The sequence below is a fragment of the Geospiza fortis genome, unplaced genomic scaffold, assembly GCF_000277835.1.
Source record: "Geospiza fortis unplaced genomic scaffold, GeoFor_1.0 scaffold41, whole genome shotgun sequence".
In the NCBI taxonomy this organism is placed as follows: Eukaryota; Metazoa; Chordata; class Aves; order Passeriformes; family Thraupidae; genus Geospiza; species Geospiza fortis.
The window spans coordinates 1804411-1817635 of record NW_005054299.1 but is presented as its reverse complement, the minus strand read 5'-3'; the positions used below and the strand labels follow the sequence as shown (position 1 = coordinate 1817635).

Genomic DNA, 13225 nt, shown 5'->3' with positions numbered 1-13225 from the left:
AATTTAGTGCTTTTCTATAGGCAAGAGCAGGTACCATGACTATTCTGTGACAGTAGCTCATAGAGGCAGCATCAGCACTGCTGGCAGAAAGAGTCCAAGTCAGCAGTTTGATCTGCCACTGTGATAACACAACATGAAGGGCATAACCTCGCTTTAAAAACTCATTTTGACTGGCTTATTGTTGTGTTGTTGCACTTGTCAAGAACTAACAAGTTATTAAGCTGAGAAGGGATTTCATTTTTTTCCCCCTTTTTTAATTGAGCTAATGCTTAGGTTGGTGCAATGTTCTGCTTGTTTTTGGGAGAGATTGTAAATGTGGGTTTTCAGTTAGAGCTTTTCTTACTACTTCCTGAATCAGCTTATTTAGCATGATTGTTTTCATTCAAAAATACCTAATACATCTTAAATATTATTATTAATTCATTTTGTATCAGTATTACTGGTGTATTATTCCAAACTTTCTTATGGAAGCTGCTTTAAACTGACAGGTAAACATACCAGTAGATATATCTAATATAAATTTGATATGGTTGGTAAAGCTTGTGGGTTTGCCTTTTTTTTAGTCCCCTCTTGTAAACTTTCGTAAAAATAAAAGGATTTTGTCTCCATAAGTGTTTGGTGGCTGATTGTTCTTTGTACAGATACGAAATTAACATGAAATATTAGTATGGACTTAATGCTTGCTTTTTTAAAGTTGTTAATCATAATCTGTGTTTAAGAACTGCTAATCCTAAAGAATGCAGGAAAAATACAATTACACTTAATGACAAAATATTTAATCTTCCCTTCTGTTTGGGAATTATTTGTGATATATCCTGTTGATAGAAATGTGGTTTGATTAACTAGATCTCAGTTATGAAAACTTGATGTGTAAATTATGTTTTGGTTTTTTTTTTAAAGCATAGTATAAATAAAAAATAGCATAAAAAGTTTTCTCAATGTCTGTTAGACAAGGAAGCTAGTTAATGACTGAAATTAGCTCACTATAATTTATTTTTCCACATGTAGATCTAGGATATTAAGAATAATCTGCACAGTGTTTTAAACTGTAGAAAATTTGGAATTCTTGTTTTGAACAGTGCAATTTATATAAACACATGCATTTAATATGCTTACCTGGAGTACAAAAAATGTCAGGTTGGAGACATGGAGTGACTTGTGGTCTAGTAAGGTTTTAGTAAGCTCAGTTCACCTCCAATGATACAGGCTTAGCAAGCTGTAACAGTTTTTAAGGAAAGGCAAGTAGTTCCTCATTTCAGCCATGGAGGACTGCTGGTAGAGGGCAGCAGTAACTGTTATGTTCTGATGAATTTCGATTACTAATTTGACAGAATTAGAATTTAGCTAGCAGAACAAAAACATTCTTGGTTTTGCTTGCTGAGATGGTTTGTGCATACTGAGGCTCAGAGCTCACAGGAGTTTTTCTTTATGAGAGAACTGAGCTCCAAGAGCTGTCTTCTTTTGCAGGTAGTATTTCAAAACATAAGTAAATGTAAATCAATGCAAAACCTACAGACAACTTGAAAATCATCAAAGATATATTTGAAGTTAACTACTTACTGTGAATCTGTATTCCACAAGTACACATAGTTGTAGAATTTGATATCTTGATAAGATACAGGGCAAATTATTTTCATGCAGAATTTACTGGTTTGATGCTTTGTGCCTGACATTTTGCTCTCTAAATGTCTGGTCTTCTGACCTGGCTACAGCTACATCTTGCTGCTTTTAAAGAACAGTTAATTGGATTACTGAGCAAGGACCATTCACGTCTCAGTAGAAACAGGCAGCAAAAGTCAACACTTTTGAGTGAGTTAAGAAAACATATCTTTTGTAAGCAGGATACATAGCAAATGAAAAGAGGACATTGGTAATCTGGATTTATTGTAGAGTCATGCATTACCTAAAGCCCAGTAAGCTATAGAGATGACCTGCCAAAGTTTCATTCTCTTCCCCTTCCTGCCATATGCACTGAGATTCGGTGATGGAGCTGAGCCACCTCATGCATCAAGGCTGCAGATGTACAGCCAGGTTATATGGACAGCATTGAAAAATCGCTATTTGCAATAACTGTTTCTAATATGTCTTATGATTTGGAATATTTTTGTTTTAAGTGTTTATTTATTGACGGAAAATAATTAAGGAGTTTTTGCTCCTCAATTTTTGTTAAGAAAGGCATGTCAATTTTCATTCTTCTCTCCCAAGCTGAAGCCCACAACAACATCTCAGAAGTGTGTTTATATTTCTATATACCTATATCTTTATCTATATCTATGTCTATATCTTTATCTATATACAAGGTGTGCTCATTCCTAATTGCTGACATTGTTTTACTTTCAAGAAGTAAAGCTGAAGAGTGTGGATGTCAGGAATGTACAAGGATGTCTGGTATGGATGTAATAGCATGGCTATGATTAATTTAGTGTTTTGTCCTTTTCATGAGTTAACTTGTTATTCAAGCATTTATTTCTTTCATTAACTGTTACTTTTTAAAGAAAAAACACTTTTGGGTTGCTTAGTGCAAGAGATTCCTATGTAAAATACAGCAAGGAATAATTCTATGTGGTGGCAACTTTGTGACTTCCAAACCAAATTCAATTTTAAAAATAGGATTTTCTGTATTTCTGGTTTTAAATTTTTTATATAACACAATCATTTTCTTATGTGTTTTTTACCTTATCAGGCTGATAAATTTTGACTTTATGATGAACATAATAAAAAAAGCCTTTGTTAAGAATATTTCTCATAATTTCCTACCAGTAAAAAATTTGTTTTCATCATTTTTACCTGTTTTATCATGAACTGAATTGTGATTTCTTATTGACACATGAAACTTAAAATAATTAAGTTTTTCTTATTAGTCCAGAATCACAATATGCTATTTCCACTACAGTGGTAATGATATTTTTTTCCAAATTGTCATTAATAAATAAACTACTTATTAAATGTGGTTTTCCATTATAAACATGCTTACCTATGCAGATTATTATTCTATATCCTTGTAATTCCTTTTTCTGTATTAACAACCTTCACTATAGTTGAACAGGTTCTTACTTCTGCTCTTTGTCGTATTTTCAAGGCCAACATTTGTAGTGAGGGCCATCCCCTGCCAAGTGCTGACAGATGACCTTTAAAGTCAACGACGGAGAAAAGCACTGAATACATTCATGCCACTTTGCAGAAATGGGGATGAAGAGCCCACTTGTGTTGAAATATGTGGTTGCATGATTCCTGTCATTGGTATTTTCAGCCTTTCAATAAATTTTGAAGTTGGTTTTTGTCTTACAAATGGTGATGAGAGTCAGGAGTATGACAGTCTAAATCCAGAGATCCAGTATCAAGCTAGAATGCAGACCTGTGTTGTTTTCAGTATCTTTCATTGCTGACAGAGCAAGCAGCAATGCTGAGGTGATTCAATGAATGGAAGCAGGTGCATCAGCACCTGCAAGTCCACAATGGGATGGGGAACAGAAGCCAGTGGTAACTGAAATACAGAGCAGAAGTGGTGTCCTGTGAAGTATTGAGTTCAGGAGAAGAGCCCTGTGGAAACTGTGTTCCAAGTACCACAGCTGAAAAGGCCTTCTGCTATTACATTTTCTTCTGTCACTGAGGAGAGGATTAGAGAATCAGCAGAGCAACAGATTTTTCCCCTTTATAGTTTTTTACTTTATAGCAAACATTACTGGTGCACTAAAAGAGAGTTTTAATTCTCTTTTCTCATTTCTTTTGTTTCTAAACAGATAAACACAATTACTTTTTGTCACATAAAATAAATGTACACTTAGTCCAGGAAGCCAAATTTCTTTTGATCTGCAAAATCTTGAAAGCTTTGTCACACAATTGAAGAACATACTTGTACATTGTTAATAGTGGGATTTTATACATGCATCACTTAAGCTTATCATTGCTGTGGCTGGTAGACTGAGTCACAGCCTCTCTTCTACAGCTGCACTTCCTGCTCTGTGATAAATCATGCTGAGAGTAGATGAGCTAATGCTGCTCCTCCGTTCTCTGGGAGCTTCTGTTCTATCTGACTGCTTTAACTATTGAGACCTTAGAAAATTTATCATGCTGTTATGTGTGTATGTCTACTCTTGACTTTTGTAGAGCATCTTCTTTCTGTTAGCCCCCAGTTAGAAGACCTGACTGAATCAAACTTAAGGCTTCTCTGCCAAGCATCCTATTTTTGACAGTGGCCAAAGCATGGCCTAGGGTAGAGGAATAAAATGGAGCAATGGGGCAATATAATTACTGTCAAGAATACTCAGTTTCCAGGGAACAGTAGTGGAAGGACTTGTAGTTCTTAGCTGTGCAACTTTTTATTTTTGTAATATTTAGCAATTTATTTTTTGCCTCCATATTCCTTCAATTCCCGCCTCTCCATACCAAGAGAAGGAATAACCTAGACAGGGAGAGTGGGTTAAAAAATCTGGCACTAACACTAGTTCTCAAGTTGTTCTTCCTTGGAAGATCAGGTTCACTCATTCTGCTTGCAATGTTGTTTTGCTCATGCATGTTCATTTCACAGCTTTGCTGTCTCTGATATTCTGTCACCGGAGAATATGCAACTGTGAAGTGCTTTATTCTTTCTCCATAATTTCATCTGGTTCTGGGGATTGCTTCTGCCACTCTGAGCAACACTGAAGTCCATCACTTTTCAGCCCTCTTTAGCAAGGTGACAGTTTGTCCTGATGTCCTTGGGCAGTTTGTGAACAGATACTGCTCAAAAGATCCTGGTAATTTAGACCTGCAAGGGAAGAACAAAGTCCATGTGTAATACTAGGCTCTTTTCATTGTAGAAGTTTTAGAAACCATGGCATTCCTTTTAGCAGCAAGACATGAGTTCTCTTTTTGGATCACAGTAGTTTGTTTTTCAGTGCCTGCTTGAGTGTGTCACCATCTGTGTGTTGGGCCAAGGCTACTATGTGGCTGATATTGGCCCACATTTATTGCCATTGGAATAATGCTTTGTAAAGAATTACTTGTAAGGATATTATAGCTGGTCCTGTTAAATAAGAAAGTATTTTGAATGGAACTAGTCTTGACTGAGATGATCCTTTCCAAGGAGATATAAATATGTGAGAAAGTACCCCTTTAATAGATTAGCACTTTAGAAAACATTAGAAAAAGGCCCAAAACCGCACCTTAAGAATAATGTTCTGTGAGGAAGAAGGAAATGTTTGCTATGAGTTACTCTCAAGGGAGTGACAGTGAAAAGTTCTAATATAAGCAATGAGAACCAAAATTTTCCATTTTTACTCTCTCTGTGTATACCTCCATAAGCAATTCCATTTTAGCTTAATGGGAACCATTTAGCAAACTTCTCTGGATTCTGTATTAGGGCTTTTGAATATAAAGGAAGTAAAAACCTCCTTTGTTTCTAAGAACAGTTTCATTTTTATTTTCTGTATTTATTTTAGATCTCAAAATATCACTTTTAACAATTGTTTCCATAACGATTTATAATTTTTCCATATTTATTTAGCATTTGTCAGTTCCTAGAGTAAAATATTTTAAATTTCAATTATATTCAATGCTAAAGTAGTCATATATTGAATTTTTCCTGTCTACAGAGATGGCAATTCATAAACATTATGCTGCCTTTGTCCTCTTTTCATATTACTGGAAATCAGGAGTTAATTCTGTTGAAGTTACTGCACTTATTCAGGTCTAAATGTCTAATGTTCTAAGCGAGAAAGAAAAAAGGCCAGAAAATCCTTCATGGAGCAGGTTAATGAATATTCAGGAGACACAACTGATTAATATGCCTCTAACCTAATGTGCTGTCCTGTAAGAACTTGAAAAACAATTGGTCTAAAATGACACTGTTTGACATCCACTCTGTCTCTGGACAGCTGGCAGTTTTATTCTTATAAAGGTGAGGACTCAGTGGATAAAGCCCTAGCCTTTGATCTCCACATCCACAGTTTAAGAGACAAGGCTGCAAGTTTGGTCATTTGAGCTTAGTCCCGAGTGAACAGTCCACATCACAAAATGATTATACATAATTTGTTACTATTGGCAGTGTCTGTTCAGGAAAGGCCAAGGACTGAGCTAGCATGAAGAATGAATTAGCTCTTACCTTTTACATTTTATCTCCTCCCTCTTTACTGTTGTAATTTTATTATCCTGTCTCTAAAACATTCAGGGGATGAAATTATCATTCATTATAAGTACTAATACTTCTTGAAGATGAACTAAAATAGTCAATTTTTTTTTTATTCTAGGTGCCCCAATCAATGAACATCCCTACCTATCCATGGGTGTTTAATATCCACTCATCATTTCTCTGCCAAGTAGTCAGATGTTTCTGAGTACTTTCCAAAGCTTGTACCATGAAAAATCCTATTTAAATTAAAGAGGGTGAGCTTTCTTAGTTCTCAGGCAGGCTTGCAGCTACATTTAAATTGGACTTGTATGTGAGGCACTTCATGCTACAGTGTTCTGTTTTTATAAAATATGATTTCCAAAGGGTTCACAATTTGCATTATATCCTTCTGACAGTACTTGTGACAGGTATGTTCAATTAGCAGGCTTTCCTTGTGTATACACTTCCCATTGGAAGCCAGATGTATCAGTCTATTCACAGGCATTCACTCCAGGAAAGTCATTCCAATCTTGTTCCTCATGGGGCACTGTCCACACCATCTCAGTTCACTTGGAAGGGATCTCAGGTCGTGTTGCTTAATGTTTCTGTCAGAAAAAAGGACAAAGTAAGGTAAACTGAAAGAAGACAGCAACTGAGCTGTTTGGGATTCTGAAAGACATTATACCTGAACGCCAGCTCAAAATTCCAAAAATGACCTTTAAGTGATTTGCACACACAATCAAAAACCTCTAGTTCTCTTAGAATCTGAGTCCAGCTCTTGCCCTTTGGGATAACTAATCTTGAGAACACAGAACTGTAATTCTGCTACTCAACACACTATCATGTTGATGTAAAAAAGAGTGAAAGAGCTCAAAGCCAAAATACACCTTCAGAATCTATTTGGTGCACCTACTGCCAAAATAATTTAGTGACAAACTACAACTTCCATAGATTTTCCAGTTTTGCTCATATTCTTTTCAATCAGACATTTTTGTTCTCCAGGAAATAGTGGTTATCTCCCTAGGGAGGACAAGTACACTCAAAGCCAAAACTAAGATTGTAAGTGTGGTGATCTTCTTGCCCAGAAATGGGTAACTGTGGTTAGAGGATGGAAGAAGTGCTGTCTGCTGACACCATAACCTATTTCCTATGCAAAATGCATGGATGTGAACTATTTCAGATGTGTTTCTTCCCGGTGTCAGTGAAAAGTACTTCCCTTCCATTCACTCTTCTCTGAAGTGTCAGCCTAGCACAAGTGGTAAGTGAAGGTATTTCCAACAGAAATCAATAATTTTTCCTTTTGTCCCACTACCTAGAAAACAAGATACTCGCTTCCTATTCCTTAAAGATAATCAGTGAATGAACTTTTAAACATTATCTGCAACAGTATTGTAAACTCTATTTTTCCTAAAGACTTCCTGCTATAAAATAATTTCATTTTTTTTATAACTGGTTAACTGTTCAAAGAAATGAGAGTTTATGCAAAAAATTAATCTCTTATTAGAAAGAGCTTAATACACAATAAAATGTAAAGTTCGAGTGCTATTTTCTGATTGATCCTATGCAAACTTAGTTGTTAAATATTTGTCCCAGTAGATATGGCAATATTTCTCAGAGATGCTTCTGAAGAGCTTGTTACTAGCCTTATCACACAAAGCTTGATATTTTAGCAGAGTGAGATCTCTGTATCTACCATGTATTATAGTATTGAGCATTTCAGCCTTAGTAATTTAAAAATCCACTAGCTAGAAGGTCCCTGCATTCAAACAGTCTTTTTCGGCATCTGAATTGCATAATCCCTATTTGTGTGGATTTTTTCTAGACAACAAACTTTGTACTCAATTCCTGTGGGTAGGATTAATGGCAGAGTTTAAAGGACAAGCTGTGTGATCTATCAAAAAGTGTACATGCTGAGATCTTAGAAAAACATGACCACATTTTGTGTATGACTGTCAATTGGGGTGGCAAAAGGGCTGGATTGCTGCTGGGTCAGAAAGCCGGTAAGAATGAGTTATGTATTGAATGCTGGCTGTTTGTAGGATATGGTAAAACATTTAAGAAAGAATCTATACTCCAAGGAAATCACAGTACAGCACAACATCAGCTAAATAGTTCACAAAGCTACATTCAGAAATGATGGAACTCCACTGACATTCTTGAAATAGTTACTGGTTTAAATTTGGCTGATGCATAGTATTTAACCAAGTTGGTGTGACCGATGGCCTTGCTCAGGTAATTTTTTTCTCCTGTTATATTAAGGAGAAGTACATGCTAAGTAAGAGATAATTGCATAAGAGAGAGGTTAGGAATGGCGTGGGAGAAGTCATGAAGATAAAATACCATGCATGTCTCAACAGCAAACCTTCCTGTTGATTAAGAAGTGGCACTGATGGTATCCTTGCTTTAATGAGACTTCAAGATGAGTGATGCACACACCAGTTCTTTTGTTTTTCAGTTCTTAGGCAACAGAATAGCATAATGGTAAAGTTCTTTCATTACTTCCACTGTTTATTCAATATTCTGTGGTTTTGTTTAGTATCTAATATACAGTGTTAATTTGGGAATTGTGTCTGTTCTGCAAGGGACATCACAAATACTGTACATTTCCCTCTATCTGTTGTTTGCTTTGCTTTCAGTTTTTCCATTTCAACAATCTTTTAATATAGTCCTCATCTTTGGGGTTTTTCTTTCTGATTATTTCACTCTTTTCCACTAATTTTTGACTACCTTTAGTAATCAGACTAACATGCTTCTGTCCCCTGATTATTCTTTCCCTATACAATGCTACGACTGTTCATTAAACCTTCCCCTCATTGTTTATTGGTCTGATTGCAGTCTGCTTTGTTAAACATTCTGCCACATTCTGAGTTTTTACTCATTGCTTAATCCCATAGGTTTACTGTTTAATAAATCTGTCAGCATATATGTCTGTGAGGGAATACTCACATGTAAGCACAATGCAACAGACATAAGGCACAAGGAAAAGAATGTTACATTGTTTTGGTTGCACTTATGTAGTTTTGAGGAGTAAAACAATTCTCTATTTAGCAATTATGTCCTTGACAAAGGAAATCTTCATATGATTTCCATCTTTACCTGATACAAAGAGCTTCTCCTCTCTTCTGATATGTTGCAGGTAACTTCTGATGTTACAAATTAGAAGAGTCTAAGTGGTATAATGATAAGGATTTTTCTCAATCCAGTTAGAAAATATGTGAATTGCAAATAGATTTTTTTTGTAGAAAAAAAATCCATTATGACAATGGATGGAATTTTAATTTTAAAGATATAAGTACTATCACATAGGTTGGTATGTGTTTTAAGGCTCTGAAAACTTCTCACAAGATAAATTATTGTATCCTCAATACTGTTTGTGTGTTTACAGGCAGTTATTGAGACACAGAAGAATAAATTCACCTTCAGAGATTATTTTTCAGACGAAGGTCTTTAATTTTCACTTACTCAAGGTGGTTATAGAAGCAACTTTCTTTCAGAGATTCTTATAATTTTTATGTTATCCCATATTCAGCCTAGCACTTCTTAAAGAGAAAATTTTAACAATAAATGGATTTCCCCATTCCTGTTTTTAAAATAAAGCCATTCAGCAATTAAATTGTATTTTTCTGCTTGTTTTGAAATCAGAAGTCAAATGAGAAGACAGTAAGAGAACTTTGAATGTGCTGTCCCTGTATTGTGTCTTCATCATAAGAGTATTGTTTCCCATGCCATCACTCACTCATTCAAGTTATTATCCCTGATCTAGTCAAGTCATCAAGAGCCTGTGCTAGAATTAGATTTGACAGAGTAAGCCTCAGTCAGAGAGACAATCAATGAAAGGTGGATGCATTTTTGGGATGCCTCTGCATCTGCTGGGCTACTGTGTTTTGGATATTGTGCCACAATATTTCATGCAGTAAACGAAGATTATGTTTCTCTTTTGTCTTGATGCCTAAATGACCAAGCGGTTGGTACCTGTTTGGAGACTCAATTGCAGTGTTGTTTCCTGCAATTGAACTTAGTGCCTTGCATGTTTAGGGGTTGGTTTTATGGTCTGTGGCCAGGATACTGCACTTGAATATTTCCTTAACACCTCATTGTACAGTCCATAAAATTGCTGCTTGGTTTACTTATACAAGGGCATTTAAACTGTGATTACACAATTATTTTGATATCAAGCAAACATTTCACAGATGAAAAGGACTGAACCAAGCTTTTCTGAAGGCAGAATAACAATAATTAATGTTTCTATTACTCTGTTTAAACAGAATATATATTAAGCAGAAGACGGGTAATTAATCCCACTTGAAAGAAAATACGCTACTCATCACTCATTTGTGAATTCTTCAGTCTCTTCATAAAAGCAGTATCTCAAAGAAAGGTAAAATATCTTAGGTGCATTAACAGGCTAGGTCTTCTGGTTCTTATTTAGATGAAATTCCTGAGAGTATATTTTTCAGGGATTAGAGGATCAGGCCTGAGGAGTAGCATTAGCTCAGTGAGAACTGAACCTGCATTTATAAAGCTGGGTGAAGCTGGGTGAAATTCTTCCTATTGTCAGGCATGGTAAAGAAGTTTTATCTCAAACTGGAATGTTAAACCATACTATGGTATTTTTCCAACATCTGCATAAACTTTACAATGTATTTATTAATTGCTAATACAAAACTCTGTTCACATTAGTTAAAGAATTGCCGATTGTTGCTAGTAGAATACATTCTATTGAAGCTTAAATATTCTGATGTTTCAAATTTGAATTCATGGACATAGTCTTATACTTGTTGCTAGAACAGTGTTTACAGATTTTTTATAGATATTCTTTCTAAAGCAAATCTCATATAAATTCTTGGCATTTTATTTTCACTAAACATGAAATATTCTGAAAGTCTGTAAAAAGCTAGTTATTTAGAAATTTAAAATTCCTTCTCTTTTACAGATGTGTTTGCAGCATTATATAAACATTTATTTCCTTGTGAATCATTTATGTTTTAAGGTATTTCTTTTCCCTGCTAGAGCACATATATCTGGGGATTAACAGGATTGTACACTGGAATTCATGTGGAAGCATAACTGCAGTAGCTGAGAAATGATCATGTTTCCTTTTAGTTCTCAGCAAGAGTAATTGAATGTTGAATATCTTACTAAACGCTGGACTGTGACAGTGTGTTAACACTCCAACTATCTCCTAACAGCAGGGCAATTATTTGCTGAGTGGGATTTTTATAAATCCCCTGGCAGTAGTATGTCCTGATAATTATGATGAAGTGCACTGGTCAGTGTTGATTCAGCAATCCCATCTCTAGCAAATATTTCATTCACAGCTCTCCTTCATGCTTTTACTTTTATGGCTTTTAAAGATCTCTTACCTCTCCTCTCAGCTTGCTTAGGTTTTTTACAAAATACAATGGATCAAGAAATGATTTACAAGTTAAGCCCCTATTTTGTTGAAGTCTTTTCTTTCTCATTTAACTCCAAATTAAAAGACCAGAGTGAGAAACTAGCACTTTATTTAGGTTCTTACTGTGACAACCACTTGCACAAGCTTCCTCCCTCAAAGCCGTTTTTTTCAAGATTAAATGACTGTTAAATTAAACATTTATATTCATGATATATGTTGATTATTTCAGTCATTCAGAGTTGATATGAAAAAAGTAATTAAAACAGAGCATGTCTTTATTATTGCTTAGTTAAGTTACAGTAAAAATATGTAAATATATCAGAACACACTTTCTATTGATTTAATCCGTGCAATTTATCTTCAGCTCAACTTTGTCAATTTTTAATTTTGCATGTGTATTATTATTTGCAGTACAATAGCTATGCTGTATTTTAGAACATATTTGGTTGGCAATTTTTTACATAGACTTCAAAAGCTCAGCCAAGAAGTAGGAAAGAAGACTAATAAATAAATAAATAAATAATAAATTGAAGTTGCAGAATCTAAACTGCTCAGGATTTATTATACCACTTGGGATCACCTATCTTTCTGATGTACTGTCCAGCATAGTCAACACAGCCTTGTTTTTCCCATTCTACCTGCATCTTTTTCTTTCCTTTCTTTGTTCCTTCCTTCTTTCAATTTCTTTTCTGCTGCCTTAATTCATAGTTACCTTTCAAGGCAACTCCTTAATAATTTTCTTCTTTTATTCTGGAAAAAAAATTAGATAGAAAGAGCTCTCTGTATCGAAATGATAAACAGGAAAAGACAAAAATGGATACTCTTTAACACTGAGTAAATACAGCATTAGTGGTGGAAGCAATTCAGACTATAAAATCCCTAAATCTTTTCCTTGCTAATGTTTATTAAATCAGTATTTGTTTCCTTATGATTTTTTCCTCCTTTATATTTGAGCATAAATTATAAAGATAAGAAAATGATTGGGAGGAAACTAAATGATAGAGTGTTAGAAATGCAGAAGGATTCAAAATATTAATGTAATGCTAAGGATGACTGCGTAACAAATGGTACATTTGCCAGTATGCTTGACCTGACGCAATTAATATTCCAGGTCACGCTTGGGTTTCCATGATGGAAGGTCTGAGGCAGAGAATTCCAGGGGAAAATATATCTATTGTATAACTAATTTCTCTTTCTCACTCTTTCTTTTTCCTTTTTTATTTTTTTTTTCCCTGACGAGTCAGAACCATCGTCTTAAAAAAAAATATATCTCTGCTTTCACACCTCATTTGCCATATTCACCACTGGGCCACCGTTCACCAGAAGGGCCTGATGTAAGGAGGTCAGTAAGAAGCTATTAGCAGAATCCCCTCCTGAGATTTCTTTGGTCTTATTGAGGTGGAAGTTAGCATGACAGTACTGCAAATAACTCAGCTGTAAGTTTTTTTAACAGTTAGCACAGATTTCCCCATAGTGTTTGTCACTTTAGAAAATTGTTCCTGGAAATGAAGTCCTGAAATCTGGCTTTGACAGAGGCCCTTCTTAGTGTTGAAGAGCATGGGTACAGAAAAATATGTTATTCTCCCTGCAGACCAGAGGTACTTTTTTGTAATCTATGGTAATTTGGAGCGTTACATATTTTCTTATAGACTAAAGGTGGGGAAAATATTGAAATCACAGTATGGGGTAATATCCAAGACAGTTACTTTCCTACCATTGAAAAAGCAGTATTAAGTACAATA

The 13225-nt window shown here is 35.1% G+C and overlaps 1 protein-coding gene across 2 annotated transcripts in view; it reads left to right on the top strand.

The window, feature by feature from the left end:
* The window catches only part of SPATA17 (spermatogenesis associated 17), an 87662-nt gene that overhangs the window by 37113 nt on the left and 37324 nt on the right, over nt 1-13225 (top strand). The window lies entirely within an intron of this gene.